We start from the raw sequence: 5,049 nt of genomic DNA on the forward strand, positions 1-5,049 counted from the left end.
GACAAATCCGATAAGGAAAACATCTAAGCATGGTGTAAAGGGAAGAGCTTTTATTTTCTTTCCATTTAACTTTAATGAAATGATGTGTTCTCATTGTTTAAGGAAAACAGTTTTCAGTTCATATGATCAAGAACAAAATCAGTATTACCTTGAAATGCTGTACTGCATGGGTACTATATAAGGTTAACTTAAGATAGGAAGAGTCATTACCTTCATAAAGGATGGATTTCTTGAGAAAAAGTTCAACCACTCTGCTCTATCAATTTTCCATCCTGATTCACATCAACATCTGAAAATGTATCTGAACCCATATGAAAGCTTTAAATTTAAATTAATATGGGATCCGTAACACCTTGAGTTTTGGGATCAGATGTCCATACCTTGTCAAGGATTAACTCAATATATAGTTCAGTCACAAGAGCAATAAGCATCGGTTTGACTTGTACAGTGCTTCAGTAGAAACTATGTCACCTGATCCTTGATTCGCTCAGAGTGAGACATTAAAGGTGCAGATTTGGAACAAGTCTGACAATCCATACACTGGCATCTGCAATTAAAGATGGAAACAAGGTCACTCAAATCATGGCAGGGAATTGAATTTTGACATCCACACACCATCAATGGAAAAATACCTTCACAGGAGGGATGGGAAAGTATCCGGACGTCCGGGAGGCACAGGACACAACCACATCAATCTCGCCAGATCCAAGTCCGACCACCGCTCCAATCCTGCGCGCGGTGTGACCTCATCCGCTCCCAGCGCTGCGGCAAGTTATGGACGGTCGCCGCACGGGGTCGGAGAGTAGCTGCACGCCTACACCGCCGTGCGGCACTTCAAGGTCCTCCCAGGTGATATAATGAGCGCCGTCAGCGTCGGCTACAGTTGCGATGAGGGTGGGAGAGGAGTCGATGATCCTGTGTTCAGGGCGCGGCCGAGCACCTGGAGCGTTGAGCCGGCAGGGGAGGTGTCGACGACGGCGTCTGCACGATGGGCGACTACTCGAAGTCGCCGCCGCGGGCGGGCGGGCCTCGGGTTGGGGAGCGATTTGTGCGCCGAAGATTAGGAAGATGATTTGTTGCGTATTGTTTTTTCCCTAGCAGCTGAACCAATGCGGCCGCGAACGGCAGAGTTTTCGTCCGCTCCTCCAATTCACTAAACGTACTTTTTGGGATATTAGTTGTTACATGTCGACGGTTGATTAGAATAAGCGGGTCTAATCGTGAGGCTGTGATTATTTGGTGTTGTTGTGTGTACGTGAGGCTGTGTGCACTTAGTGATGAATATGTTTGCTTGTTTAATAGTAGTAGAGAAGATTAAGGTAGATTATTATTATTATTATTATTAGGGAAAGATAAAAAAACACCGTCGCGACTCTTTTGCAGAAAAGCCCCTGCTGTTGTGGATATTGAACCCGCACTCCCTTTTTAAGTGGCTAAGATGAAAAACGTTTCAATCTTGCAAAAAGACTCTGTAGTTGTTTGGTATTCAACCCACGCTCCTTTTTGAAGTGGCAGCACACACGAGCATATGCGTGCTCTCCTCGATGCATACAGGCGGCGCCGCCGCGGGCGCTCCTCGATCCATACGGGCGGCGCCGCCACCACCTGCGGCTGGTCTTCTTGTCCAGCCATCTACCGCCCTTCTCCCCTTCCCATTCGCTGCCCTCCTCTACCCTCCCGCCCCTAATCTTATCTGGCACTACCCCTAGCCTCCTGCTGCCGTGCCTCGATCCATACGGGCGTCACCGCCGGCGGGGGGCGGTCTTCTTCTCCGGCCATCCGCCGCCCTCCTCCCCTCCCCCTCCCTCCTAATCTTCTTCTTCTTCTCTGGCCATCCGTCGCCCTCCTCAAATCCCGCGGAGTTTGCCGGAGGAAAACCATCCGTCGTCCGAACGTGCCACACCAGAGGTATGTATCGGCTTTTCCCAAATTAGTTCAACGGTGTTGGATATTGCTTGGAGATTTTACTTGAATCAATATCAATTTGTGTAACCTCGGCGTGTACTAATGTTGCTACTTTTTCCCTCTTTAATCTGAGCGTTCAATCTCTGTAAGCTAGGTGCTGGGTGATGCCTATACATTACATTAGTCTAATGTTTGCCAAACTATGATAAATTCATGTGCCATTTGTGTCGGTTTTAGATACTTCAAGTTTAATTTGAGACATCGGTAGTTAATCCACTGTTTATTTCCCTTTCTGGATCAGGGACAAATTGCTCAATCATAATTGTTTGTTCTTCTTTCTGTTACAGGGAAGCACCGAAAAGAGGATGTTTCTATGCAGCATAACCCAAAAGTTTAATTTGATGTATTCCATCAAGCGTATGTTCCATAGCCTCCATCCTGTAGTTTATTTCCTTTGCTTCAGGTTGTACAGAGGATTTCCTTTGTTTCAGGTTGTACAAAGGAGCTCAACGACAACTGAGGTGCTGCTGGAATTACATCAGCTACTAACTTACGTATATATATAAAAAACTGCAGCTTTAGCTCCATGTAGTAATGACTAAGTATATTCTAATGCTCATAGGTACTGATTACTATTTTTTACAGGTTAATCTAATCAATTCCTTGGCATACTTTAGGAAACGAGGGTATATTGGGCGGTCTCCGACAGCCCGACGACAATACAGAGTCGTCGTAGTTGGGTTGTGTTCATGTAACACTGAAACTTGTCATAGTTAGTGTAAGAAGGTTTGGTTTACTTCCACTATGTTACTGTTCAGTCTATTTTATAAACATGTTGATTAGCCATTCTGGCAAAGAGGCATCTTCAATAATTCAGAAATCTCTTTTCCAGAAACTCCAATTCTCCTTATAGGAATTGAGATGCCCAATATTTCTCAATTTGCTGACAAGGCTGTAATATAATCACGTTTTGCTATTGACGTAATGCTATATTCCTTGACTGAAAGCAAACCCTTTAATTGCATCTGTACTAAGCATTCTTTCCGTCTATATCTTGTCATGATTTTTTTACTAGCTGCAGTGGTGTTCTTATTATTGTTATTTTCCAGAATTATTGGTATAAACCTTGTTCATGGCTAACTTATAGAATAGCAAACCTGGTTCATGGCTAACTTATAGAATAGCAAACCTTGTTCATGGCTAACTTATACAATAGCAGAAACTGATTTGAAAAACCATCAATCTCAGGAACACTCTGACCATGTATTTGATTCTGTTAAAGACCCAATATATCATGTGGTCCTGCATCTCCTGATGTTGAGCTATATAGACTGGTATTTCCAGTAAATTTTATTGACAGGCACTTCGGCGTCGTTAACAATTGACAGGCACTTTGGTGTCTCAGCAACCAGGTCGACACCGACCACCACGGTGGCTCGCAGCGATGCCCTCCCGCCACCCTATGTACGACCAGCGGCGAGATGGGCGGGAACTCTTTGGCGTGCCGGCACACAGGAACGACACACGCCGTACAACCTGAAGGACATGTTCGTCAGGCTTAACTTGACCTTCACTGACGCCACCTTGCCACCTCTGTTGCTGGAGATCAGCCGAAGACTTAGCTTGTTGCCGCTTTGCTTCAATGGTTGCTTTAATGCTCTTGGACTGTCCGTAATGAGCAGCTGATGGTGCTTGGACGAAACAATTGATCAGAAAATGGGTAGTGCTGTGCTGGTGGTCATGTGTCCGCTGACTAACTGTAAAACACCTAAGATGATTTTTTCAGGACTTGATACATTCCAATTACTCATTGGCGTCTTCTTCTTACTGTGATACTTGGTTTTACTTAGTAATCTTAAGATCAATTTGTTCGATTTATAATTGTATGTAGAGCACAGAACCCGACCTTGCATGTGGCCAGTTTAATTTGTTTACTGAAGAAATTAGTTTAAAAATGTTCACAGTTTTACACATGTTCACACTATTTTTGTTTCAAAAAAATATGTTTGCACTTTTTCAAAATTGTTTACTGAAGAAATTCGTTTAGAAATGTTCACAGTTTTACACATGTTCACACTGTTTTTGTTTCAAAAAAATATTTTTGCAATTTTTTAAAAATCATAAAAATTTCCAAGAATTTTTTTCATTTTTACTAAAAAAATCATTTGGAAATGTACAAAAAAAATCAAAACATTCTTTAAACAAAAAACACCTGTTAAAATGCGTTTTTTAAATGTTCATTATTCTTAAAAGAAGTGTTCCAGTTTTTATGTAAACCTTAACTTCTATTAAAAATAAGGAAACTTTCATGTTTTCCAGAAAAGCCAAAAAATGATTGACGAACTATTCATGCAAAACTGCTCTTCCATCTGATGAAGACTTGATTCTACAAAAAGTAATAATCAGTTCTACCTTATTATTATCGATGTTTAATAAAATTAGATATATAAAATGGTGCACAATGGAATATGAAGCTGGTTGTTCCTCTTTTTTTTTGCCCGGTGCAACGCACGGGCATTTGTACTAGTTTTGCTTATGCCACTCTAGAATTTGACGTCTCACTTTTGCCACTCTTAACTTTTGACGATACATTACAAATGCCATTCCATGGCAAAAACGATAATTTTTCATTTCACTTTTGTCACTCTTAGCTTTTGACAATGTATCATAATTGCCACTCTGAAAATTTTGCTTTTGCCACGGAATGGCAAAAGTGATATATTGTCAAAAGCTAAGAGTAGCAAAAGTGAAATTTCAAATTCTATAGTGGCATAAGCAAAATTGGCAATAACCAGAGTGGCAAAAACAAAGTTTTCCCTATTTTATTTTGTTTTCCTTTTTTTTTCTTTTTTCTTGTTTCTTTTAATTCAAGAACTGTTCACGAATCTCAAATTCGAAAAGAAATGTAGGTGATTTCAAAAATTCTTCACAAAATTGAAAATTATTCCAATTTTTTAAAAAAACAGAATTTAATAAATTTTTCATGAGTTTGAAAATTTGTTCAGGATTTCAAAAATTATTCATGAATTTTAAAATTGTTCTAAATTCGAAAAAGTTCAAGAATACATAAATATCATTGATACAAAAATTATTCATGTATTCAAAATAAGTTGGTGAATTAAAAAATGTTCATGAATTCGAATT

The 5,049-nt window shown here is 40.4% G+C and overlaps 2 long non-coding RNA genes across 5 annotated transcripts; one reads left to right on the top strand and one right to left on the bottom strand.

The window, feature by feature from the left end:
• Nucleotides 1–15: 15 nt before the first annotated feature.
• Nucleotides 16–1,276, bottom strand: LOC119345804. 2 transcript variants are annotated; one of them, XR_005167198.1, is made up of 3 exons: nt 633–1,276; nt 381–547; nt 16–289 (listed from the first exon to the last, which is right to left on the bottom strand). It is a non-coding gene; the product is annotated as an uncharacterized LOC119345804 (long non-coding RNA). The 2 variants fall into 2 exon arrangements; XR_005167197.1 differs by having other exon boundaries at nt 16–301; nt 633–1,275.
• Nucleotides 1,277–1,523: 247 nt separating this feature from the next.
• Nucleotides 1,524–3,711, top strand: LOC119345806. 3 transcript variants are annotated; one of them, XR_005167201.1, is made up of 4 exons: nt 1,524–1,908; nt 2,253–2,322; nt 2,397–2,691; nt 3,294–3,711. It is a non-coding gene; the product is annotated as an uncharacterized LOC119345806 (long non-coding RNA). The 3 variants fall into 3 exon arrangements; XR_005167200.1 differs by having other exon boundaries at nt 2,397–2,459; nt 2,551–3,711; XR_005167199.1 differs by having other exon boundaries at nt 2,397–3,711.
• The last annotated feature ends 1,338 nt before the right edge of the window (nt 3,712–5,049 follow it).

Source organism: Triticum dicoccoides, unplaced genomic scaffold (genome assembly GCF_002162155.2).
Source record: "Triticum dicoccoides isolate Atlit2015 ecotype Zavitan unplaced genomic scaffold, WEW_v2.0 scaffold30039, whole genome shotgun sequence".
Lineage (NCBI taxonomy): Eukaryota > Viridiplantae > Streptophyta > Magnoliopsida > Poales > Poaceae > Triticum > Triticum dicoccoides.